Source organism: Heterocephalus glaber, unplaced genomic scaffold, assembly GCF_053883595.1.
Source record: "Heterocephalus glaber isolate CG9 unplaced genomic scaffold, H.glaber_assembly_v1.0 deba00001442, whole genome shotgun sequence".
Classification (NCBI taxonomy): domain Eukaryota; kingdom Metazoa; phylum Chordata; class Mammalia; order Rodentia; family Bathyergidae; genus Heterocephalus; species Heterocephalus glaber.
This window is the reverse complement of record NW_028258296.1, coordinates 14,853,924-14,881,462: the sequence shown is the minus strand read 5'-3', so window position 1 is coordinate 14,881,462 and position 27,539 is coordinate 14,853,924. Positions and strand designations below refer to the sequence as shown.

The 27,539-nt window shown below is 35.1% G+C and overlaps 1 long non-coding RNA gene across 1 annotated transcript; it reads left to right on the top strand.

The window, feature by feature from the left end:
* Positions 1 to 158: 158 nt before the first annotated feature.
* On the top strand, positions 159 to 24,463 carry LOC147827613 (uncharacterized). Its single transcript, XR_015451857.1, has 4 exons — positions 159 to 273; positions 1,389 to 1,459; positions 11,973 to 12,115; positions 21,372 to 24,463. It is a non-coding gene; the product is annotated as an uncharacterized LOC147827613 (long non-coding RNA).
* The last annotated feature ends 3,076 nt before the right edge of the window (positions 24,464 to 27,539 follow it).

The following is a 27,539-nucleotide window of genomic DNA, read 5'->3' as shown; positions in this document are numbered from 1 at the left end:
CTATCACTTTTTCCAGTTGTATATATTGTGAGCGCCAAGGCTCCCTACTAACAAGCTCCTAGTAGCTTCCCTATTAATAATGACCTTGCAACTTTTATTGGCTAGAAGTGCTTTCATATCACTTGTTCTGCCTAGATTCATCATTAATCCCTTCCACTCTTGAAGAAAGAAGCAAGTGCTGGGCAGTGACAGGGAAGGGAGAAAGACAGTGGATGTGAGAGATACCAAAGGCAAAGGGTCACACTACAATGAGCAAGAATTCTGCATTAAAGGGTTCGTAATTTAAAGATGCTATTGTGAAATGATATTTACTGTGAAGTGCACAAAAGAAAAAATGTTTGTCTTTAAACAGTGATTGTAATATTCATCTTGTTCTACTTCCTTTCCCTATTAATACCTATTTCTTCAAAAATTGCTGCTGTAAAATAACACTAAATTTTCTCACATTTTTCTTCACCTTCAAGCCTTTAAAGGCACTTTTGCTACAAAACTGAGCTACTTACTTAGCCTAACCGCACGTGTAGACCACTGGTAACAATGCAGATTGAATACATGTGTTGAAACAGTAGTCCTGGCTCCTTTATGAAGAAAGGCACTGAAAATCCTGCTAAATGTAAAAAGCTTTGAGCTGGTGATAAACAGTTGTATTCCATTATGCACAGGAAAAGCCCACAAGTCTACAGGGACGCAGATGGGAATGAAGGAGGGAATGAACTGAGGGGAAAAGATGCAGAAATGGGGAGGAATGCAGCCAAATGGTACTCACTAGGCAAATGTGCTTCCCATGTCAGGTGCATGATGAATTCTAACCTCTTCACATCCAGTGATTTCTTCCCGAAAGCCTATTCTTTCTTCATTTCTAGTTAGGATCCACAGTAAAAATAAAGCCCAGGGTAAATCCCACTTTGTTTTACTAGACAGAGCAATTTGGTATAGGGACACTATCTGACCATTAAAGTGTTTTCAGATATGTGTGTGTGTGTGTGTGTGCTTGTGTGTAATGGGAATTAAATCCAGAGTTTGAAACATGCTAGGCACATCTTATACTGCTGAGTTACAGCCCCAGCCCCTAAAGTTGTTGTTGCTATAATACAACTGTTCATACTACCTGTTAGGTATATAACTGAGTGACATTTGCAGAGTGAGGTGCAAATGAACTCCTTTTTCTGAGATTAAATAATTACATGAAGCAGGGTTAACTAAATTGGTGTTTGGTACTTCATAAGCACAGTTTAGGATAGTCAGGCTTTTTGAGATTTAGAGTTACATATTACTTCTAACATGTTTTTTGAAAAATTCACTTTGAGGAGTGTTTATTGAGGAAAAAATACATGTATCATATTTCAGTTCTCCAAAGTCTTGAATTGATTTTTCAAAATTTATTGTAGAAAACTCTATTTGAAGACTAGAACTCACCTAAGAAGGGGTTCTGCTCACATTTTAATGGACACAGAGATAGGTAAGTCATTTAAAATGATTATACATACAGTTCATCCAATTCTACAAGTTAAAAATGTATTTTGAAGGATATTTTTTCAAACTGCATTATGAAATTCCATGACATATGGAAATAAAATATCCCTTGTATACTTTTCCTTACTGAGGGTATAAGAGGAGACCAAGGCAGTAAGAGCATGAGAGGAGTCATTAATTGCATAGACAGAGTGAAGGGTGGAGGAATGAGGAATCTGCAAAATGTTTTATTTTGTTGATTTCTTTTTAAAGAATATATTAAATTATTTTTAAACCATTACATTACAAAGCTTTGTCTCTGCAGTCTTTAACCTATATATTGATTTATTTAAATTATTTTTCATATGCAACAAATAAGATCTTCTGAAAAGAAACATCTTTTGCTAGCTCATTTGATATAGCTGTTAATAGACAATAATAAACCATTTAATTTGAGTTGGTACATTCTTGTATTTAAAATAGGTTATTACAAAAGTTATGTCCTGGATGAATGTGGTAATGAACTCCTGTAATTCCAACACTGAGGGAGCCTGAGGCAGGAAGATGGAAAGTTTCAGCTCAACCAGTGCAACTTTGTGACTTTCTGAGATCCTGTCTCAAAGTAGAAAATAAAAAAGATGCGAAGGGGCTGGAGGGGTGGTTTAGTGGTAGAGCACACCTGGATCCAATCCCCAGTACAAATACATACAGAAACTATTTTTACCATATGAGCTGGAAAATTTAATGTGGACTGGTGTCGACACACAGTATATTGAGGAGGTGTTGCCTCTGATAAAGGTAAGAATTGAACATTGCAAAGGTCAGATTTTTTCCTCTCTCCAAAGGTCAGATAGTGCTATATTTATATCGTTTCTTTAAATCTGTGGCTGAAGATTTGTATTTGTTCTGTCTTCGCTGTTCATCAGCATCTGGGTAAAATGTCAGAATCCCTCTTCATCTTCCTAAGGGCCTGGTTTCTCCTCAGCAGCTGGGTGAGAGTCGCTGGGAAGTGACTGTCCCAGCTCTGTGGTGTGGGCGGGTTGGGAGGAAGGGGCAGAGGGCTTCATTCTGAAGCCCTCATTGTTGCAATTTGACCTGAACAAGGTCAGTCTCCCAGCGTGTTCTGAAGCTGACTTAAAAGCAGTCACTCTTAAAAAGTAAGGTAAAGTGGGAATGCAGCATTAAATGTCTAAGAAAACACGTGATTTTTAATGGCTCAAAGTTTAATGATGACTCAACAGCTTGTTTATAGACTTTTTTTCAGTATCAGGAAACAGGACCAGGATGTGGGAGAACAGTGGAGCAATCAGCAGCCAGGGTCAGAACCGCAGCGGAGTCCTGTTTACACTCAGGCCGCTGACTCACCCTGACCCAAGGGCAGCTGCTGTGGCTCTTGTCACTTGGTGTTTTTAACATGAAAGTGATACCCAGGCCATAAAGATGCTGCTATGCTGCAGCAAGCCACGAGTGTCTTTACTTAATGGTCAAAGAGTAGCTCCATTTAGAAACAAGCTTTTGTAAAAGTATAAGATACTATGGTAATGAGTTTCCTACTGAACTTCAGCCATTTTCCTGGTGCCCTTTGCTCACACTAACTGATGACACTATGAGCTATCTCTTGTACTTAGGCTGCTCCTGGTGGGATCACAATGAAAAAACGACTCCCAGAGCATACAGTGTTTAACCATGTGAGGTAGTTTCCTTCTTCCAGTCCTCCAGAGCGCCCTTCATGGCACCAAACAAAATCAGTCCTCTAAATTGTTCCTCCATGACCTGCAACTGTGAAATCTTCGCATAGACAGAGTGGAGCTTCTTCCAGCAAGCTTGTGCTCAATCCTGGCAGATCTAAAGGTTCAAACTTAAAACTTGGTGCTGAAATTATTGCCAAATCAAAATAGTCATTGAGAAATATGTTAAAAGTTTGTTTACATAAACTGACTTGGTAACAGTCTTTTGAACAAAAAGCACTATTAACTGTCACTTGCCCTTTAAAGTGCAGAGGAGGGCATAAGGGGGCATGTTCCCAACCCTCTGTGAAGAGCCAGGAAATCAGGGCAGGGACAGAGGTTAAAATGACAAAGTGTCCCTTGCAAAGGTCACCAAATGTCTTATCCTATGTTGGTCCAATATCCATTTCTGAGGATTTAATGAAATACTTTGTCCCTTAAGGAACTGCTTTATGAAAATCACACGCCAGGATCTTTTTCTGCTATTTGTCTTTTCTGCCTGAATCACCATATATTTTTACCCACAGAAGTTAAGGTTTAGCCAAAATAGGATAGATTATATTCTCTAGGTTGTCCCAAAACAAAAACCAGCATCCAAGACTATTTCGAGTTCACAAAATGTTTCCCGCTTTCTTTCCAATTGCCAAAGGTAAGAGATTTTAACAATCTCAAGGATTATATTATCCAGAAAGCCCATTAATTCTATTATACCTCAACTACTTCCTCTTGTGTTAGTGTAAATAATGTTTCTGAATTTCCATTTAGGGTAGAACTCTACTTGAACACCATAAATATTGCAGCAACCAAGGTTCCAGCCAACTTTGTTATCCAATACCAGTCAATTCATGCCAATTTATTTACACAACTCTCTATTGAGTCAGCATACCCAAGCATCATGCAACAAGAACCACAAAATTTCCCCTCCTCTTCTATCAGAAAGCAGCGGGTTTTAGAAGATTGTTACTTAACACATTGTTTTGTATTACTTCCAAATCCTAGCAAGCTTGCTAGAAACTGACTTTGGCTTTGGGGGATAGAAAGAGTTGAAGAAAAATTTGAGACATGGTATCATTTGTGATATGAATGCAAGCTTCAACACTAAGTCAAAACAACTAGAATGGCGTGCAATCCAAGATGACTGGGAGAAGTTTTCTCTAAAGCAGCAATAAAATGGACTGCATAATACTAGGAAGAGCAGTTTAGTGAGAAATCAACTTAACAGTGACAGCTCTGCAACAGACAGATCTAGGACAACTTGCCACCATCATTGTAAGACCAATTTAACTTTCACTTGTTTAAAGGCACTAAATATAGACAAGATGCTTCCTCCCATTTAATTGTCCTACCCCAGTGGACTCTATTTTACTGTCGCTCCTTTGAATATTATTTATGACATGATCCTGCTATTGAACCCCAGCAATTTTTTGCTTTACTCTTCTTCCTTTATCCAAACTAATATAATTTACAAGGCTAATATATTATTTCAAATATACTTGAAAAGAACATTTTTCTTTTCATTATATTATTGTTAATCATATTTATTATTTAAGGGAGATAATCATAAAAACTACCCTACTAAACACAAAAACAACCAATACAAGTCTAGTTAAAAGTTTGAAGAAATTCATAACATCACTTTTGTAAAACCAACAAGGGAGAATGAAATGTTATGAGTAAAGATTGGAATTTTATTGGGTTGTTTGGTTGTTATCTAATATCGTCACATGTGGAGATCTGTCATGCATGCAGTGAGAATTAACATCTTTATATGAGAGAGTAAAATTTTGTTTATAGACTAAGCCCTCTCTGGGCTCTTTTGTTAACTTATCTCCTGGAACAACAGACCTCCTTCGCCTAATTTCTTCTTAGAAACTTATTCCTCCCTCTGAGCCCACAACATCTAGGATAATAGTGGTCAACTCTCAGCTCCAGGGATGAAGAGTGCAGGATACTAAGAGCAGTTTATTGAGAAATCAACCAACCGCATTCCCTCTGTCGTGGCCCACGGTTCTAAGGGCAGCATACAGCAGAACGCCATCCAGTCAGTTTGAATCTTTTAACCTTGGTAGATATACCTAAAACCAAGACTTTTTTTTGCACCTGCGATCAAACTTAGGACCTTGCACTTGCGAGGCAGGCGGCGGCACCATGGAGCTAAATCCCTGGCCCAAGATATCTTTTTTTTCTTTTTCCTGAACTTCCTGTCGGATGAAGAGGGAAGAATATGATGATCTGCAAGAGTATTTTGACAGGACAAATGGAAGCAAAAGCTGTGACTGCAACAGGAACGAGGGAAAGAGATTAGAATGCATAGCATATGTCCAGAGCCACTTCCACTCTTGCTTCAACTCTGGATCAGACATCACCTGAAGCAGATCACTATGTTGAGAGTGATGAAAACCAATAGATAATCTTTTCATGAGTAAACTTGAAGTTTGTTCACCAGTTTGTTGCTTTGTAAATGATATTTAATTTTAGTCATCTTTATGCAACTACAAGGTGAAGATATTATCTGTGTTTATAGAAGCAAAGAAATTTCCCAAGATCAAGTAGAAATGCCCAAAGTCATCAATTGCTAAATAGCATAGTTGACTTTTGAAGTTTATATCTGTGAGATTATAAATCTTAACCTCTTATTTATAAAATAAGATGTCCCCAGCCCCAAAGCAGGGAAAGGAGTGGGATTTCAAAAATCAGGGTTCCTAATAGTTAAGCTATCAGCTGTTTTTACTGCCTTTGAGTACATAGACAAATAATCCTGCAAGAATGCAGTAAATTTGGTGAAATAATAATGCCATGAAATTTAGGAATACTTAAGTCTTTTGTAAAGATTTATCGTACGACTCAGTTATGTTTATGTAATTTATTTCTGTGATAATTGTACAACCATCTTCCCTGCAGTGGAATGAATTCTAAACTGACACTTTCTCCTACCCCTGGCTTGGTCTGGACTGGATATGACTCATGCTGTTAATCTCAAGTTCACCATAAGTCTTCCTAAGGAAAAATGTTTTGATTAATATTTAAAGTACCATAGGGATTCTTCCTGTTTTTCTTAAGCTGTCTACCTCTTTGTCATTATCTCACAAATGATTTGTTACGTACGTGGATTTGTATTGTTTCTGATACTACAGGAAACACAAATAGAGCAGCTTTTTTCAAACTGCAATACCCAGAAAGCTGAGGAGAGGAATGGATATTATATATTGATTTTCTGAGTACTATTTCACTTTTTTAAAAACCTCTTTTTCAAAACATTTGCAATTTCTAACTAAAAAATTCCATTTAGAATTGCTTTACCTTTATGTATGCTGTGATTTAGATTATCTCTATCCCTTAAATAATAACATAGTTAGAAGGAAAAACTGAGAAGTACCATTGAATCTGTACCTGACTCTGATTCTTAGCTTTATTCATCTGTAAATTGGGAACAGTACAAAATGTATCCTGATAAATTCTAAGGCACAGATCTGATCAGGATCCTAAGTGAGCACATTTGATCTTCATCTGAGGAGGAGAAAAGATTTTTTTAAGTGATGGCTAATATGAATCTGATGAGCTAAATATAAATGTTGTGAAAGAGAGATAGGGGAAAAGATTGAAACTACATATTAAGTGTATCAAATGCAAAGAAGCGATACAGTTAAAACTCCTGCACAAAGTAGAGAGAAGGGCTGATACACACCTCACCCCATTATGCAGCAGGAGACTGCAAGCCACTCAGGAAGTGGACAACAAACCAGGACTGGTTAGAGACTAAACATTCTTTTAGGCAGGTTAAATATCTTCATCACCAAAGGAAGAAAAGGCCATTGAAATATAACGAAGAGTAGAAGAACAATCAAATTACCATTGTAACACATCACAAAGGTGGCACTGGGGAAAGTAGATTGGATGACACAGAATCTTCTCTACTTGGTTACCTGATGAGATGAGAAAAGAAGGCTTCAGTGAAACCATGGAAGAGCTTCTATTGGTGCCCCAAATAAATGATGATGCTAGAGAAAGCTGCATCCAAAAGAAGTAGCAACATTCAGTTGAGGAAAGTATCACTTAAAGTCTTCTTTTATGCTCCTGGTAGTTTATTGTTTTGTGCTTAGCACATAATTCTTTATATGGAAGTATATTGAAATAACAGGTGATTTCTGTCTGCTGACTGAAACTTTACTGGTATTATTTGTTTAAATTCATAATTTTTTGAGAATGTGTACAAAGAAATGATATATAATTTTTAAAAATAGCAACACTAACAACAAAAATAGAAAAACTGTGATTTTGAGGAAAGATTTTTCAAAGTTCTAAATAACTCACTGGTTTATGAGGAAATCAAGAAGGAATTACGAAAAACAACAAAGTAAAATTATTCATGTGAAGACTTTCAGAATGTTGGAAAATATATTGGATATTAATAAACCAAACTTACAGACAGCCTAAATTAGGAAAATGGTAAAATTAGAACTATGGAGAAAACAAAAGGATGCAAGAGATTCCTAAAGCAATATACGACATACGAAATAAAGTCAAAAGTTGATTATGTGAACCAGCTCATAAAGATTATAAATTTCTCCTGAGGGTGAAGCTCAGCTGCAGACATTTCCCTGGTAGGTGCAAAGCCCAGGGTTCAAGAACCAAATCTATGAAATTAGATAGCCCAGATAGATAGTGAGGGGGGAGATATTTCTGATTAGGTAATAAAAATTTAAAACTGTCATGCAAAATTAGGCTAAAATTGAAACAATAATTATAGACCACTAAAGTCTAAAAATGAAACATATATATCATTATCTCTAAAAGCCTGAAAACTTAGAATCAATGGACATATATCCAGAAATGTATAACTTAAAAAGTGGTGTGACATAGCAGTTTAAAGACTAGAGCCTGAAATTTAGCTCAGTGGTGCCACACCTGCCTTGCCAAGCTCAAGATCCTGAGTTCAATCCCCAGTACAGGAAAAAAAAGCACTTGGAGTTTGAAATCAGCTTTCTGGCCTTCAGAATATTCCATTAGAGCAACTGTAGGGAGATGGATGAGCTCTTGAGCTTAGTTTCCTTAGTTATAAACCGGGAGCCATAATAATTCCTAAGGCCAATAATTCCATAGTAAACAAAAAAGAATCAATATCCAGCCAACTTAATAACCATAAAAAATAATAGATCAACAATTTATACACTTTCCAAAAAGAAAACTACCACCCCAATGTCTCCCTGATGAGATCTACTAAACACAAAAGGAACAAGTAATTCATTTTTTTTAATAATAGAGAAACAAAGAAAGAAAGATTTTCCAACAAAAATTATGAGGTTGAGACAATATTAGAATGAGAAAGGAAAAGTACAGACCAATTTTATTTATGGATATAGGTACAAAAACCTAAATGAAATATCAGAAATTTGATTCAGAAACATTTAAAAAGACAATCGGCATCACTCGCAATTTATGGTATTCTGAGTGGAAGTTATTAGTTTAATATTATAAGGCAATAAATTTACTCCAAAATGTCAATGAATTAACAAAAATAAAAACATTAATTATGTCAATAAATGCAAATAAGGCATTTGTCAAAGTTCAACATTGTTTATCTTTAAAAACTAGAAATATAAGGAAATTATCTTGATGTGACAAATATATACATGAACATGTATATATTATATAATACATATATGAAATAAACATTGCATATAAAGGTTAAAGTTTGCAAAACATTCTTCTAAATATCAAGTACAAGTAAATAAAGTCTTTTACGGTAGAAATTATTGGGGGTTTTGGTCTGGACAGTAAAATAAAAGACAAGTAGTAATTATCCATAAAAATACAATTATTAAGTATTATATTATTTGTGATAATTTTATTACCTACATATAAAAATATGCTAGCAGATTTTACAAAAAGGACAAAAATTCTACAAATGAATTATTAAATTTAAAGAAAATATTTAACAATTGGGTACAAATCAATATCCAAATATATTGATAGAGTATATAATTTTTCAAAACCTATAGATTCCAGTAACAAAAATACAAGTGAGATATCTAGATATGTAACTCAGACTCAGAAAATTATGAGATGTTATTCAAAGACTTTATATAAAGTTTGAATAAATGGAAGGTATCACACTTATGTTAAAAGTTTTATCACTCACAATGATGTCGATTCTCCTAAAATAACCTATAGATTTAATGCAATTCAAATTAAAATGCCAACATGTTTGCATAGCAGTTGACAGACTAACTTTAAAATTTGGATGGAAATGCAAAATGTCATGAATAGCAAAGGCATTCAGAAAGGAAAAAAAATCAAGGTAGAGTGGGAAACACTAAAGAGTTATTAGGATTTATTTTGAATCTACATGAAAAGAATGATGTTAATATAGGGATAGAAAAATTAACCAATAGAAAGAATGGGGATATGTCAATTTAGCTTCTGATTGTGTTGATATTACTAATGGTGAAAAATGAACTATTAAATAGGTAATTACTATAGAAAAAAATGAAACTTTATCCCTACTCACATAATAATACAATATTAATTTCACCCAGATTTAATCACTAAAAAATAGAAGTATAAAGCTTCAATAGAAAATAATTTATATAGTTTATAAAATATGTTAAAATTCATTAAACAAAAGCTACAAATTTAAGCCAAATTGATTTTTTCTTTTTGGTAACGGGGATTGAACTTGGGACCTTGCACTTGTGAGGCAGGCAGCGGAACCACTGAGCTAAATCCCCAGCCAACAAATTGATATTTTTAACTCCTGCTTATCAGAAAATAAAGCAAGACATAAAATGTAAAAAGTATTTATTACATATGTAACTAATATAGTGGATAACATTTGTTTATATTTAAACTAGATTTTAATGTTAGCTTTTACCTGTCATTTTGTTGTATTGATTGTGTATTTGTTTGGTTCTACTGGGGATTAAGCTCAGTGCTTTCACACTGAGCTATATATTCCTATCCCTTTTATTATTATTGTTATTGTTTTTTCAGTTTTGACACAAGGTCTTGCTGAGTTGCTAAGTTGTCCAAACTGGGCTCAAACTTAAATTGCTCCCTCCTCAGCTTCTCAAAGTGCTAGAATTACAAGATGGCACCACCAGTTTTTTGTTTGTTTGTTTGTTTATTTATTTGTTTTAAGGAGCCAGTACTTAAAATGTTAAGATGCTTCTGTAGAGGATGATTTTTAAAAAGAACCACTGGTGAAATATTAGAAACCACTGTATGAAAATAAAACAAAATGAGATCTCCAGGTTAACAGCATGGTCAAGATTTCAGACATTCATAGTCAAAAATGGTAATTAAAGTGTATTTGGAGAAGGCACCAAAGTATAGTCAAGCATAGTGACACTGATAAATAGAAAACTGTTACTACCCCCTGTCCTCAGTGGGCAAGAGGAGAAAACAGTTACCAGAACCAGAAATAGTACATGACAGTATCTGTTTTTTATAGGAAACTAGAGCTATTTAAAACTAGCCTGGCAAGTTGAGAGCCAGTGTAGTGTATTATTTTTTTCTGACTCTTACTCTCCTATTTATGCCTCCTCTTGGCTGAATCCAACTAAAACAATGCAAAATTGTTGAGTCAATTTATTATGCAGATATCATTCCTGTTCCTTTCTTATCCAGCGGGGGAAACAAGAGAAGAGGTAAAATTCAGGAAAGGCTGGTATGCATCAGCACCTAAGAACGATGAACTGAATCATAGCAAAAATCATCATCTTAACATCTTACCAAAGAATAACAATTTTTAGCCTAGAAAATACCTACAGAAGATAGTTTATCTCTCAAAAATCCTTTAAGAATTATTAGATCTCCATTTTATAGAATGAAAATGAATGCTCCCGAATACTGGTATTTGACCACAGCCTTTAAATAAAATATAAAGCTTTCAATTCAGAAGACCATGCAGGCTTCCTGAAATATGACCAGGTATGCACATTCGGGTTGACAATTTTTATGTAATAAATTCCTTGGTTTGCTTCCCATTTTCCTCACCCCGAAACACAGTGTTGGGTAACTTTAGAGAGGGGTGGGCTAGTTGATTTTGCAGCAATCTATAAGGGGAAATTTTTGACTCAAGGAGGTTTGAGTGTGAATGTTGAGCCTGCATCAAGAGGTTGAGTCACTTGGTAGAAGTACCTTACTTCATAATGCATCTAATTTCAATAACTCCCTTCTTTATGACCTGCTGCTTCAGTTTATAGAGAATTGGTTATGAATGTTATGTTCTACATTTAAACCTTTTGGGTTCAAACTATGACCCTGCCACTGATTGTGTGTGTCATCTCTGCATTTCCATTCTCTCTGTAAAACAGAATCCATTATAGTGCCTTCTTTGAAGGGAAGATGTTATATTAAATTTTAATACTTCAGGTAAAGCATTTAGTAAAATACCTGGCGTATTATAAGCCAGCATAGTTACTTTTGCATCATTATCATTATTCGTATTATTATTATTGATCTGAGATGACGCCTAGCATCATACAGTACTTTGAAAATTTACTTCTTGGGAACCAATTTCTCTCCATCTACTACCATGTCTGAGTTTTTTTAATATTAAAGTAATTGAAAGTATTTTCTATAAACTTCTCTACTTCTGTATCTTTATTTTCAGCAACTTCAATTTCAGTCCTGTCTTGTCGGTTATTCATGATCTCTGTTTTACTAAATCAGATGATATTTTTTTGCTGTATTTTTGGAAACTCTTAGTAAAATCTGACACATTTGGGTGCTGCTTTATGTTCTTCTTCTTATATTTACTATTGACAATATGACTCTTTCTTTTTTCTTCAGCTCTGCATCAAAGTTAACTTGCTGACAACACCCGACCTAAGATACCTGTGATGGTTAAACCCAATTGTCAATTTGATTGGTTTGAGAGATGCCTCAGGAATTAGTGAAGAACAGTTCTGCATGTGTCTGGGTGAGACACAGAGGTATGACCATGGGTACTATATATGGTCCTGGCAGCTTCCTCTCTTGTGCTTTTTCTCAACTCCGATTGCCAGCTACCATGAACTCTGCTTCTTTGCCACACCATCCTGCCGTGATGTTTCTGTCTTAGAGCCAGATAAGCATGGACTGAATCCCCTGTAACCATAAACTAAATTAAATGTCTCCTCCTTTAAATTTTGGGTGTCGGGTATTATGTCCCAGCACCAGGAAAGCTGATTAATTCAATGTCTCAATCATTCTACAACACTACACTATTACTTCTCCATAACACTTATGATATCACAAATTACCTTAATTTTCTTTTTGAATTACTCCTCTACCTTGTTGTAAGCCCCAGTAAAATGAAATTGCCATTTATGTGACAGATTGGTATATCTCCAATAGCATTTGTTAAATAAGTTAATAAAGAATGTAGCATATAAACACATACACAAAGTAGATTCTTAATACATGCTAGTTTTTTATCTTCTGTATTATGTACATTTGAGAAAAATGTAACAATGGTTTCTTTAGTTAAATTATGTCTGAGTGCTATAATTAGATATCCAGACAACTGCCAAAATAAGCATGACCAACATGCTCCCTGCGACTATTAATTCTTATATGTCAATTTCAGTGAATTAACACCTAGAAGATTAGTAGAGGACAATTTTGGATGTGTCTGAGTGGTCATGGACCCATGATCTTGACTACCATATATGATCACAAACTCATTGGTTTCTGACACTGTTTCCCTGCTCTGTTTCCCAGGTACCATGACATAAGTAGCTTTATTTCACTATGTTCTTCCACCATGATGTTCCTGCCTTGGGGCCTGTTGACCATGGACTGAATCTCCTGAAACCATGAGCTAAATTAAACCTTTCCTTCTTTAACTTATGGGTGTTGGATATTATGTCTCAGTGATAGAAAACCTAACTAATACACTCTGTACTCTGAAATGGCATCTGGTTGTGCTTTCCTTTTTATCCCAGTCAGTAGGAGCTCACTGTCCTGTTTGAATCACCAGCTCTTTTACAACCATTTCAAATAATTCTATAATGGCTAGGTTTGTCTAATCAGACAACAATAATGGTGCTTTTCTCCTCCACACTCTGGCCCACAAGACTCTGTTTGGGTCCAGAAAGTCATGTTACAGCAGCTGCCTAACAGTCAATCTATAGCACACTCATTTTACAAAAAAGAGGTAAAACTCTGAATTGACTGAATTGACCATTGGTTTGGATTAAATGATCAACTAAGAAAGAACTGGCCATCACAAAGCCCAACATGTACTTTTATATAAAACACTATAATTTTCAAATCACTTTTACATACATTATTTCATTTAATTTATAGCACTGTGATAAAGTTATAACTACTGAAAGCTATTATCACTACAAATGACCTAAATTGTCATCTCCTCCAATTTCTTTATTCCTATAATAATGGTGGTGATAATGACACCACATTACAGATTTGAATTATCTTCTCCCTTTGTAGAAAAATTAATATATTTTTTAAATTAACTTTAAAATTGACTTGGACCAGCCAGTGTTCCTCTGTCTCAGTAATATTGCAATCCATGTCAATCATTCTAGATACATAATATTCTTTCTTATTTGGGGGTGGATTTGAAAATTATATTCTCAGAATATTGTTTAAATTAAATATGAAGAGAAAATGTAAATTAGAAAATTTAAAATATGAAAATGCTGTAACATTGGCAGTTGTCATCCATGTATTATCTTCTATTTGAAGACATGAAAATGCACGGAATTTGTGCCATATTCTGCAAACTCTAATACAAAGCTTGACATGTGCTAAAATGTCAAATCCACCAATGTCACTTACTAGTACCTTCCTTGGAAGTATATTCAGTTCATTTTTTTCCATCAGTTTTCTTTCCAGATTCTATTTTAGAAGTTTCATAAGGTATTCAGGACCAATAAAATCAACTTATTTTTTCTGAAGTAGCTGCTTACATGACTTTATGGAATATGTTCAGAAGAATGCCAATAGTTAGATACTTAAAAGAAGTTTTGACACAGTTTTTAATACCAACTGCCTATCTATAAAAGAGGAAATTTTAGCTTCAGCTAGTAACTAAAACTAGGTAACCCTGAAGTCACCAGTGATATTAAAATAATATTGCAAATTAGCATTATCAGACTAACTGCCACATTTTTACTGTGAATATCTACATGCCAAACAGACCCTTCCCAGAAATATCTTAAAAGGAGAACAAGGTCAGAGGGTCAAGGGACAGAGTGGTAACTGAGTCAGTGTATTTTATACTCAAGCACTTTCAAAAAAACTATTTGTTGAATCATAGATGTTAGAATGTCAAGAGGCATCAATAAAACATCTACTTCACTTGACTACTTTTACCCAGGATAAAGTAGTTGAGCTTTTAAAAGCGTAAGTCCTTTTTTAAAAAATCATCTGGTTAATTTAACTACAAACCGGCAATCTCAATAGCATTTAATACACTGTCTTAATTCCCTGTTTAGTTTTTGTCCATTGATTTTCCTAAAACACCCTAAACACCAAAACATGCACAAAAAGGTCCACATATAGATCTGTCACATTTTAATTATGATTTCTGGTATCTTGCTCATGACTTAGTAGAAATTCAATTCCTGCTATTGGAAAAAAAAAAAAAGAGTAAACCGAAGAATGACACTTCCAGCACTTACCATTAAATATTTTCCATTTATGAGCACAAAATGATATTTAAGTCAGTTAGAAATTGTGAATGTTGTATTCTACTTACATTAAGGAAAGTCACATAATCATAATCTTTAGAGTAAAAGGAGGCCAAATTCTATCCAATAAGGAAGAAGAGATTAAATTTGATTCTGCAGTTTTTCTTTTTTTGATGATGAATTTCTACTTTTCTGTATATCTTTTTATTGGTACATTTTAGGAGTACAGTATAATGACATCCATCATTGGAGATATGCATGTTTACATACTCTCTTGGATCTTATTTTTCCCCCTTCCCCTACCCTTTCTTCAACCCCTCCATCCCTCCCTATTTACAAAGACTTTCTTTCCATTTTTTCATTTTCTCATATTAATTCCATTCCCCTCTTTCCTTTTCCCTCCCACTTCCCTCCCCCACTTCCCTCTCTCCTTTGCCCCTTTTCTTCCTATTTCACATTATCTATTATAACTTTTAGTCCTTATTTACACTTTCAGTTTCTCACACTAGAGAAATTATTCAGTATTCACGCATTTGTGTCCTATTTCACTTAAGAGTATCACCTCAATGTGCATCCATTTAGCAATAAATGTCTCTAACTTCTCATTTTTGATGGCTGAGTACTACTCCATTTTATAAAAAAAAAAAAAGACACATTTTCTTGATCCAGTCTCCAGTTGATGGGCATTTGGGCTGTTTCCAAGTTTTAGCTATTAAAAACTGTGCTGCTATGAACATGGGTGCACATATATCACTGTGGTATGATTCTTTTAATTCTTTGGGGAAGATACCCAGCAGAGGAATAGCTGGGTTAAATGGGACTTCCAGTCCTAGTTCTTTGAGGTATCTCCATACTGATTTCCACAGTGGTTACACCAATCTATACTTCCACCAGCAGTGGACCAGTGTTCCTCTTTCCTCACAGCCCCACCAGCATTTGTTGTTGGTTGATTTCATGATAGCAGCCATTCTTTCTGGAGTGAGGTGGAATCGCAGCATTGTTTTCATTTGCATCTCTCGAATGACCAGTGATGTTGAACATTTTTTCATATGTTTATTTGCCATGTCTACTTCTTTGTGTGAGAAATGTCTGTTCATTTCAGATGCCCATTTTTGCATTGGGTCTTTAAATTTGGGAGGTCTGATTTTTTTAAGTTCTTTATAGATTCCAGGTAGTAGACCTTTGTCTGAGGGGCCGCTGGTGAAAATTTTTTCCCACATTGTGGATTGTCTCTTCACACTGCTGGTGGTTTCTCCTGCTGTGCAGAAGCTTTTTAGTAAAAAGATACCCCACTTGTTGATTGTTTGTGCTAGTTCGTGGGCTATTGAGTTTTTGTTCATGAAGTCTTTTCCTGTGCCAATGTCTTGAAGAGTTCTACCTAACCTCTGTTCCAGCCGGTTCAGTGTTTCTGTTTTTATGTTTAGATCTTTCATCCATTTTGATTTTAGATTAGTGCATGGTGAGAGACATAGGCCGAGTTTTAGTCTTTGGCAAGTTGAAACCCAATTTCCCCAGCACCATTTATTAAAGTGACTATCTTTCCTCAAGCGAGGGTGTTTGGCTCCTTTGTCAAAGATGAGGTGACTGAGTGTGTCTGAAGTTGTTTCTGCATCTTCTAATCTGTTCCACTGGTCTTCAGGTCTGTTTCTTTGCCAGTACCATGCTGTTTTTTATCACAGTAGCTTTGTAGGTTAGTTTCAAGTTGGGGTTTGTAATACCCCCTGCCATGTCTCTGTTACCTAGAATTGCTTTTGATATTCTGGGTCTCTTCTTGTTCCAAATAAATTTTTGGATTGTTTTCTCAAGGTCTATGAAGTATGCTGCTGGGATTTCAATTGGGATTGCATTGAATCTATATAGCAATTTTGGAAGTATAGCCATTTTCACTATGTTGATCCTTCCTGCCCAGGAGCAAGGGATGTCTTTCCATTTTCTGAAATACCCTTCAATATCTTTTTCCAAAGTGCTATAATTTTCAGAGAAGAGGTCTTTGATTTCTTTCGTTAAGTTGATTCCTAGGTATTTCAGTTTTTTGGATGCTATTGTGAAAGGAATTATTTGCCCTATTTCTCTCTCAATGAGTCTGTTGTTCGTGTAGAGGAAAGCTATTGATTTTTGTGTGTTGACCTTGTATCCAGCTACTTCACTGAATTTGGTTATTGAGTCTAGAAGACTTTTGGTGGAGTTCTTGGGGTCTTCTATGTAGAGTATCATGTCATCTGCAAATAATGACAATTTGACTTCTTCATTTCCTATCTTTATTTCTTTTATTTCTTTCTCTTGTCTAAATGCTGTGGCTAATGTTTCCAAAACTATATTGAACAGGAGTGGTGATAGTGGACATCTTTGTCTTGTTCCTGATTTTAGTATGAAGGATTTCAGTTTTTGACCATTTAGTATGATATTCGCTGTTGGTTTTTCATAGATGGCTTTTATCAGATTGAGGTAGAGACCATCTATTCCGATTTTTTGTAAGGTTTTTATCATAAATGCGTGTTGGATTTTGTCAAATGCTTTTTCTGCATCTATTGAAATGATCATATGTTTTTTGTCCTTGGCTCTATTGATATAGTGTATTACATTGATTGATTTGCATATATTGAACCATCCCTGAATCCCTGGGATGAATTCCACTTGCTCAGGGTGTATGATCTTGATGATCTTCTGCATGCTGTTTGCCAGTATCTTATTAAGGATTTTTGCATCTATGTTCATTAGTGAGATTGGCCTCTAGTTCTCTTTTTAGGTTGGGCCTTTCTCCACTTTGGGGATCAAGGAGATGTTTGCTTCCAGGAATGATTTTGGGAGTATTGCTTCCCTTTCAATTTCATTGAAGAGTTTAAACAGTAGTGGCAGTAGTTCCTCTCTAAATGTCTTGTAGAATTCAGCAGTAAAGTCATCAGGACCCAGACTTTTCTTGATTGGTAAGTTTTTAATTATGTTTTCAATTTCATTGATATTGGGTTGTTTAGAATTTCTATATCTTCTTCACTCAACTTTGGTAATTCAAACATGTCCAGGAATATGTCCATTTCTTCTGTGTTTTCCATCTTATTGGCATATAGGTTCTGGAAGTAGGTATTGATGATTCTCTGGATTTCTGCTGGGTCTGTCATAATTTCACCCTTTTCATTCCTAATTGCATGGATTTGGGCCTTTTCTTTCCTTTTTCTGATAAGGTTGGCTAAGGGTTTGTCAATTTTGTTGATTCTTTCGAAGAAAAATCTCTTGGCTTCATTGATTTTTTTGTATTGTTTTCTTAGTCTCCATTGCATTGATTTCTGTCCTGATCTTTATAATTTCCTCCCTTGTTGGAGCTTTGGGTTTGTCCTGCTCTTCTCTTTCTAGAAGCTTGAGGTTCAGCATCAGGTTGTTTAATTGGGCACGCTCTGTTTTCCTAATATGATTATTCACTGCTATGAATTTCCCTCACAAGACTGCTTTCCTTGTGTCCCATAGATTCCAATATGTTGAGTTGTCATTGTCATTTATTTGAGGGAACTGTCTGATTTCTTCTTGAATTTCCTCTGTGACCCATTGGTTATTCAGAAATGTGTTGTTCAATTTCCATGTGTTTATGAAGTTTTTGCAGGTTTTTTTTGCTGTTCATCTCCAATTTCATTGCACTATGGTCTGATAATGTACAGGGGATAACCTCAATTCCTTTGCACTTACCTAAATATGCTCTATGAGCGAGTATGTGGTCTATTTTGGAGAATGACCCATGTGCAGCTGATGTGTATTCTGGTTTTGTGGGGTGGAACACTCTGTAAATATCTGTTAGGTTCATATCTTCAATAGTTTGATTTAGTTCTAGTATTTCATTGCTTGTTTTTTGTCTAGTTGATCTATCTATTTGTGACAATGGAATATTGAGGTCCCCCACTATTATTGTATTAGTGCTTATATCATTTTTCATGTCCATTAGTATTTGTTTTGTATAGTTGGGTGCACTAGTGTTTGGTGCATAGATATTTATGATTGTCATCTCTTCCTCTTGGATTGTTCCCTTTACAAGGATGTAGTGTCCTTCTTTGTCTCTCTTAATCAGTGTGGGTTTGAAATCCACTTGGTCTGCAAAGAGAATAGCTACTCCTGCTTTTTGGGGGGTTCCCGTCGCATGGAGTATTGTTTTCCACCCTTTAACTTTCAGTCTATGAGTTTCCTTTTGAATTAAGTGTGCTTCTTGTATGCAACATATTGTTGGATCTTGCTTCTTGACCCATTCTGCCAGTCTATTTCTTTTAATTGGTGAGTTGAGACCATTAACATTGATGGTTATAACTGATACATATTGACTTATTATTGTCATGACTTTTTCTTTTTGTTTGATCCTCCCCCTTTGCTTTTAATTTCTTGTCGTGCCCAGCAGATTCATTCTGCTAGGCTTCCTGGGGTTGTGATCCTCATTGTCTTTTCCTAGGATTTTGTCTAAAATATTTTGGAGTGATGGTTTGGTATTCATGAAGTTCCTAAGGTGCTCTTTGTCATGAAAGTGTCTTATTTCACCATCAATTTTGAAGGATAGTTTTGCAGGGTACATCAATTTGGGTTGGAGGTTGTTTTCCTTTAGGGCTTGAAACACATCACTCCAAGCTCTTCTTGCCTTGAGGGTTTGCACTGAGAAGTCTTCTGTGATTCTGATGGGCTTTCCTTTGTATGTGATTTGTTTCTTTTCTCTAACTACTTGTAGAATTTTGTACTTCTGTTGGGTTTCTGGAATCTTAACAATTATATGCCTATGTATAGATTTTTTTGATCAAGGCTAGTTAGAATCCTATATGCCTCGCTTATCTGTATGTCAAGTTCTTTTCCCCTCCTTGGGAAGTTTTCTGCCATCACTTCTGTAAACAGTTTTTTTATGTCATCTGCACTCTCTCCTGTTTCTTCATTGACTCCAATCAGTCTTATGTTATTTTTCTTTGCATCGTCTAGCAACTGCTGGATTGATTTCTCGTGGTCCCTTAAAATTTTAAAGAATTTTTTATTTTCCTGGTCACTAATTGCAATCTTATCTTCTATATCTGAAATTCTGTCTTCACATTGGCTCATTCTGCTGCATAGACTTTCAGTGGAGTTTTTAATCTCCTGGAAATCTGTTTGCATCTGTTTTTTGGATTCAATTTGTTTCCTATGTTGGAATTCCATCATGTTCCTCAGCTTCTCTATTTTTTTATATCTGTATCCTCTCTAGATTTATTAATCATGTCTTGCACTATGGGCACGATCTTTGCTGTTATGTGAGAAATTATTTCTGATTTCATTTTTTCCAGATCCTCTTTCGTTGCTAGTTCAGGGAGTCCAGGTGGTTGAGTATCAGAGTGTTCCATCTCATTTCCCTTTGGGGTTGCTGTGGGTGATCTGGAAGTCTGGTTCTGTGGCTTTGTTTACCTGTCTTCTCATTTTGATGCGCAGGGGGTGGGGGGGGCAGGAGTAGGGTGGCTCTGTGTTCCTGGCTCCCACGGGGCTCACCTCTTCTGGGCTGGGAGCCGTAGGACCCCTACTCAGAAGCCTCCTGCTGCCTGGGACCCCTGGTGTGACGATTTGGAGGTCTCCTCTGGGCTTAGTGCTGTGGCATGTCTACCCAGAAGCTTTCTCTAGGCTGGAAGCTGCAGCACACCTACCCAGAAGCCTCCTTCTGCCTGGGAGCCATGGTGCACCAATCTGGATTCTGTAGTTTTTTAAAAAATGAAGTATGAAAATTAAAACAAAAAAATAAAAATCAAGACAGATTTCATATTGTTCAGTGGAGCCCAAATGAACTTAGTTTCTTAGTGTTGTTGATACCACTTCTAAACAGAATCTGACAGCATTTTATAAACTCTTCAGGAAATGTGGTATTTCCCTTTCTTTCACAAGAGGAGTTTCTTTCTGAGCCTGAGTACTCAATATAATTCACATTTAAAATTAACTCCAAAAGTATCATGCTTTCCTAGCATCATCATTATTAAAGGCTTCCAGGTGCTCATTTCTCAGCCTCTCTCAGACAGGAAATTGTTTGGGTCTTTTTGACAGATTTAGAAACAGAGAACCAATAAATCCATCTAAAACCTCAAAGACCTATCTGTCAGTTGCAGATTGACAGATCTTTGTTTTGTTTTGTTGTGCTTTGCTTTACCCACAGGGCACTAATGGCTGCTAATAATTGGGACATAAAGATAATCAAAGAAGAGACACAAACAGCACAGAATATTAGAGAACACCATCAGATTGCCCTAAGCATCATTTTTCTCATCTTCCACTGACATGCACGGGTTTACACAATATGTTTCTTTCAAATCCACCTGTCGGAAAGTACCAGACCAAATTGGTACTATTTAGTATTCAGGTGGTCACTTCTTCTGCCAGAGGAGCAGTGAAACCCATATTGAAAGAGTAACTGTCTTGTCCAAAGTGCTTGTTCTTTTAACATACACTTACCAGAACTATGTTATTATATAAAATATCTTTTAGGTTTTGAATAATCATTTATTAGATCAAGTTTGTAGTGATTTTTATCTTTCAGAAAACCAAAATTTTATTCATACTCATAAATGTATTTTTCTTTCAGGTGTATCCATTCTAAAATATGGGAGTGGAAGGAGGAGAAAAAAAGACAAGACAGACATCTCCCATCACCTGAAACATTTCATTCTGACACACAGATGATTGGGTTATTCTGAAGTCTCTTTCTGTGTTGTGCAATCCAAAAAAATGCACTTGTATGTTTTTCTGTTGTTATAATTTAAAGAGACCCTGGCTTCATTTGGAGCTGATGTCTTGAAACTTCTACAGAAAAAAAGAGTTGAATACAAGTTTGAAGATAATATATACATAAAGCTGACATAGATTTTTGTGTAATTGTTGAAAAATTGCTCAACAATTTACCTTTATTTTTTAAAAATTTGACGAAAAACATTTTAAAATAGTAATACCCACTTGATATTTGACTTTATATATTGGTTGGCAGTTTTTCTCCTTTTATTCAAAAACATTGCACAAGCAATCATGGCGGTTCATCTGTATTTCTACTTTGCTTTTACAGATTTTACCATATTAGCTGATCTAGTGATGCATTTTTCTAATCAAAGGAAATACAAAACCTTACCTAAAGAGATTGCTCTTTCATTAAAGACTATTGTCCCATGACTAATAGCTCCCATGATGTAATATTATATTTCTTTTGTCTTTTCTAAGATTTTTTTGAACCCAACCTAGAGCAAAACAAGTGAGAAAACTTTACCTTTGGATTTCTTAGCTTCCCTTGTGAATCACCTTTTCAGGACAAGCCATGGTATCCCAGTCTATTATCTCTCAATGCCTATGTCTTTGCAAAATACCTGCGTGCTTATCCTTTTCTAGGTCTCTGGCTTTATCGGGAATCAATTGTGATGTTAAAGTTGGTATGAAAGAGGCAAGGGCCTATGATAAACCTACATACTGCAAAATGTATGTCTTTAAAAGGTGACTTTATATTACATAGTGACTAGCAAAGAGACACATCTTTCTTGGCGCATTTCATTATGAAGCTTAGAGAGGAACAAAAATAGTAAAGTGGCTTAGAGAACAAATAGACATTCAGGGTGAGTATTACCAGTTTAGATGCAATCTCAATGCAGCTCATAGAATGTTCTGTCCTAAAGAGGATTGACTAATAAGTTAACATTTTTTATGCAAAAAAATGCAGAAGCACATGTGGTTTAGGGACAACATTTTAAAGCTCCAGCTCCACTTCCCAGTGAATGGTGTCTCATCTGTGAGTTCTGTTCTCAAGCAGCAAGCAAAAAGCCTGTAGAACTTTAACAAGTAAATTCAGAACCTGTAAGAAGATTGACAGTTTCTTCTCTTTCCTGTGGAAAGAAAACTTCCCAGACCCTCTAAAGAAGACTTGCCTACCTGTTTTTAAGTCACTATTTAGTCAAATAACCCTTACAATCCAAGCTCCTGCAAAAGGGGTAGAATTATCTTGGTTTATCTTGTTCACCACAGTCATTTGGGAATGAATAAGAGGTAAATGAAACTCAAGGAATAAGTAAATTTTCTAAAAAGCACAGATGGAAAGAAAACAGAAGAAAAGATGTCAGTCAGGGTAACAACAATGGCAGAGAATTGTTTTATCTTGAAAGTCTACCAGGTCTTCCTGAAACACTTTTGAGGGTATATAAATTATTCTATTTTCTACACCTACTTGCCTGTGTATCTTTGGAACAAAACTTCATAAAGTGAATTAAATTTACCATGTTCCTACCACCTTCTAAAGATTCTAGCACATCTTCGTTGTTTGGCAACACCTCAAACTCCAGACCTTTTCTGACTTTTTACTCTGTGTCACAAACTATTTTTCCATGTCTTATTCCCTTGAAGCTTATTTGTTTTAATATTTAGAGTAAAAGTATCATTAGTTAATATGGACCTTTTCCAGGTTCATATTTAGTGTAATCAGAATATAAATGAAAGGAGTAATGATGCTTTATTGAGTTCACTTTATTGAATTGTTACACTCCATTTTTCCCAAAATTTCTTTTTCCTATTTCCTTACTCCTTAGTTACTGTCTTATTTTTGTGTTGCTTTTCTCAGCTCAGTCACTGTTGCAAGTGGAAATCAATTATTGTTGCATTTATGGTACTGTTGTTGGTCACTCACCAGTAGTTGTCCTGCTCCCATCATGGTGGCCACAACCACCTCTGGCAATCCCATAAGTTGAGTGCTTTCTCCTGTGACTACAATACTCTTGGATAACTTAGTAAACACTGATCTTCTTAGTAAACACTTGTCTTAGAAGGTTAAAAAGTATTTTGCTTTGTGTGCTGCTATTTAACAAATGATCACAAACTTAACAACTTTATATCATACGAATGTATTATTACAGATGTCTGTGGTTCGGAAGTACAGACATTGTTAAGGTGGTGTCTAAGGCTCAAGTCTTATCTGGGGCTTGGAGCACTCCTCCAAACTCACACAAGTGTTAGTAGAATTAATTTCTTTGCATCTGTAGAACTCCTAGGGGCTTTTACTTCAATGACAGTGGAAAATCTAGACTTTAAGAAGGCTCACTTCCTTTTGAGTGTTCACATGATTAGGTAAAATCAATCTAGGAAAATCTGCCTTTGTATAGCTTCCAGCACAATTGATTTGGAACTTAATAATGGGAATGGTAATCAGTCATATTCATGGTCACGCCTACACACACAATGGGAGGTTATAAAAGATGTATACCAGAATATGGGATCTTGGGAGCCATCTTAAAATCCTGCCTTTTACAAAAGTCATCTTTCATTTTTAGCCTTATATCAGGCACTTGAGATTCTTTTTAAAAAGTGAATTAGGTCTTAATTCTACTCTCAGAGAGTTTACTCTGATTTAAAAGACATGTATGTAAAGAGATTAAGTACAAGTAGTGGTGTATGAATTATTAAGAATGCAACCATGGGAAGCAACAGGTCATGAGAGAAGATATTCTAAGACAATTTGGGGTAAGAAAAAGAAATATAGGTCATCCCTGAAGGAGGGGACTATGTCTGTAAAACCTAAAGCTCTCAGAGATGAGTAAAAGTTGGCCAGGTAAAAAAATGAAAGAACAATAGTATTGCAGAAATAAGAAAGAAATAAAAAAGAGTAGTCAAAGCATAGACAAATATGTCAATATATAGTAGTTCATGAAACACTGGAAGCTTCTTATTTTGTTGGAGTTTAATCTTAAGACAGGAAATGGAAACAAATAAAATAGAAGAATTACACTGAGAATATTAAATACCATTCTATAATTATGAGAAACTATTGTATTGTGAACTGGAAACTATGTAAAAGATTGGGGGGGAACAATCACTATATTAGTGTGTATCATCACTCCATGATGGTCATATGTTAAATAGCTTTTAGAAAGAAAATAAGACAGTATACTAATAGATTATTGCAATTAGGTTAGATATGATGGAAAAATTAGAAAATACCAGTATTAGAAGAAAGAAGAGGAAGAATCCTTACAGGGTGAGAAGATAAAATCGGTTAATACTTGGCAATTGATTATGTATTAGAGCAAATACTGAGGACAGAGTCCAGACAAATTCCTAAATTTCTCATCTTATCAACCAGGCTCTTAGTAGTAGAAACACTAAGAGAAGATTTATGAGCCTAGAATTGGAGAAGTGATTAGTGCACTTTGGGAAAGGTGATTTTTCAGGTTTTTATTGGATTCCAAATACAGACTCCAATAAACAGTTTTATCTATAAATGAAAGCATATATATATATATATATGTGTGTGTGTGTGTGTGTGTGTGTGTGTGTGTGTCTGAAGCATGGAGGAAAATTCAAAGATCTAGACTTTAGACTCAGCAGCATATAAATATGAGGTAGCCCACATTACAATGCCCAGGAAGAATATATGAAGTAATAAAAATGATGAGGCAATAATTGAATCAAATGGACTAAAAAGCAAGAAGGATCTTCACAACCATTAGAAAAGCAATAGTATAATAACTAGGGAAGTAAGACAAAGTAGGCTCATAGGAGTACAAGAAGGAACATTAATGGTGCCATTTAAGTTTGGTGCAGAAAAAGATAAAGATCAGAAGTTTCTTGTCATTAGATACGGTAATTAGGTCATTGAGTAACTTCATTCACGAAATTTAATAGAGTGTTAGAAAAAAATCACTTGAAATTGTCTAAGGTAAAACAAGAGGTAATAAAGTAAACACATGTGGAGGTTATTCTTCAGGAAGTCTTCCGGATAGATAATGTGAAATAGGAAGAAAAGATCTAAAGGGGAAAGGGTACTGGGAAGGGTAGGGGAAAGGAAAGAAGGAAAAAGAAAAAATATGAGAAAAGGAAAAAATGGAAACAAAGTCTTTGTAAATAGGGAGGGGTGGAGAGGTTGCAGGGAGGGCAGGGGAATGGGGAAAAATCAGAACCAAGATATATCATGTAAACATGCTAATTCCCAATGATGAATGTCATCGTATTGTATACCTAAAATGTACCAATAAACTTAATGAAAAAAATAAATAAAATAAAATTAAGGTTATTGGCAAAAAAAATCTAGATGAGGCACAATTTTGAGAAATGTAAAGATCAGAATGTTTTTAGACTTATTTGATGAATCAACAGAAAGATATATTACAGCAGAGGAGTCAGGAGATAATTCCTGGGAAGCAATCATGAAAGAAAGACTCAGAATCAAAGGGTGCATTTAGAAGACCTGATTTAGATAAGCTTCTGGAAAAAAAAAAAAAAAAAAAGATCAGCTTTCAGACAAGAAAAAGAAATGTGGAGAAGATCCAGGTGTAGGTCACATTTAATGTCTTACAATTCTGAATGGAACAAACTGGTGAATTATTAGACCATGGAAGTAGATCAAGCATCAGTACATACTTATTTTAGCTTATGAATTTAAAATCACTCTTATCAGCATGATTTTTCCCTAGCTATAATCAGACTTGTTGATTCAGGCATAAAATAGACACAGAATTGGAACTAACCTGAGACACTAGGCCCAACTGTCTTATTGCCATTTTCACATTTTGCCTTTAAATGAAAGACTCAAGTTGCTATCCCCGGAGTGCTGATAGTATCCTACTGCATCCCTTTTTAACGACTGGATATAAACTTGTCAAGTTGATTTTCACCTCCCTCCCACAATCTGTACTATTGATTCTTTTTCTTAAGTATATCTAGAATTTATCCGTATCTTACTGATTCCAAAGCTGCAGCACTAGTGCAGGGAACCGACATTTCTCCTATGGTGTGTGTGTTGGTCTAATTATTCTCCTCAGATTCAGTTTTCTTTCTCGTACTTATTGTGATTTTTTTTTAACATTCAGAAAGAGTAAGACAAAGCATTTTATTATATGCACATTACAGAAGTTTTTATAGAAAATGAGATTTAAAAATGACTACAGGGCCAGGGATTTAGCTCAGTGGTTTTGCCACCTGCTGCGCAAGCGCAAGGACCCGAATTCCATCCCTGGTACCAAAAATAAATAAATAAATAAATAACTACAATCTTTTCTAATTCTTTTTTATCTCTTCCTTCTTCTTTCCCTCTAAGAGGTGAGCAATATCCCAAATATAATATATAATAAATATTATATATAATATGTAATAAATGTCTATTGTTTCCATGCATATACTTTAGAAAAATGTACTCTATACATTCATTAAATAAAATATATAAATAATGTTCATTTAAAAATAATTTATATTGTATCATATATCATGTATCATGGAAGGTTTTTTCAAAAATATAATTTAGTTTAAAATAAAACTCAAATGCATGAATTACTCAGGCATAAATTTTTTTTTTTTTTTTTTTTTGGTACCGGGGATCGAACTCAGGACCTTGTGCTTGCAAGGCAGGCCCCAGAACCACTGAGTTAAATCCCCAGCCCCTCAGGCATAAATTTTAAAAATATTTAAAAATACATAAACACTGAAAAAGAATGAAGATTTAAATTATATTCATGGTTTGGAAATCTCAATATTTTTAAATGCCGGTAGTCTCCAACTTAAGATACAGACACAACTTAATCTCTGTCTAAATTACAAGGTTTTTTTTTAAATATAAATTAGATAGCTAAATTTAAAATGTGCATTAAATTTCAAATGATATAGAACAGCCAAAGCAATTTTCCAAAGAAAATGATCAAATTTCTGATTTTATATTACAAGAATTCAATATTTACTACTTCTGTAGTAAAAACCCTAATATAGAAAAATGCTTAAACATATGAATCAATTGAAC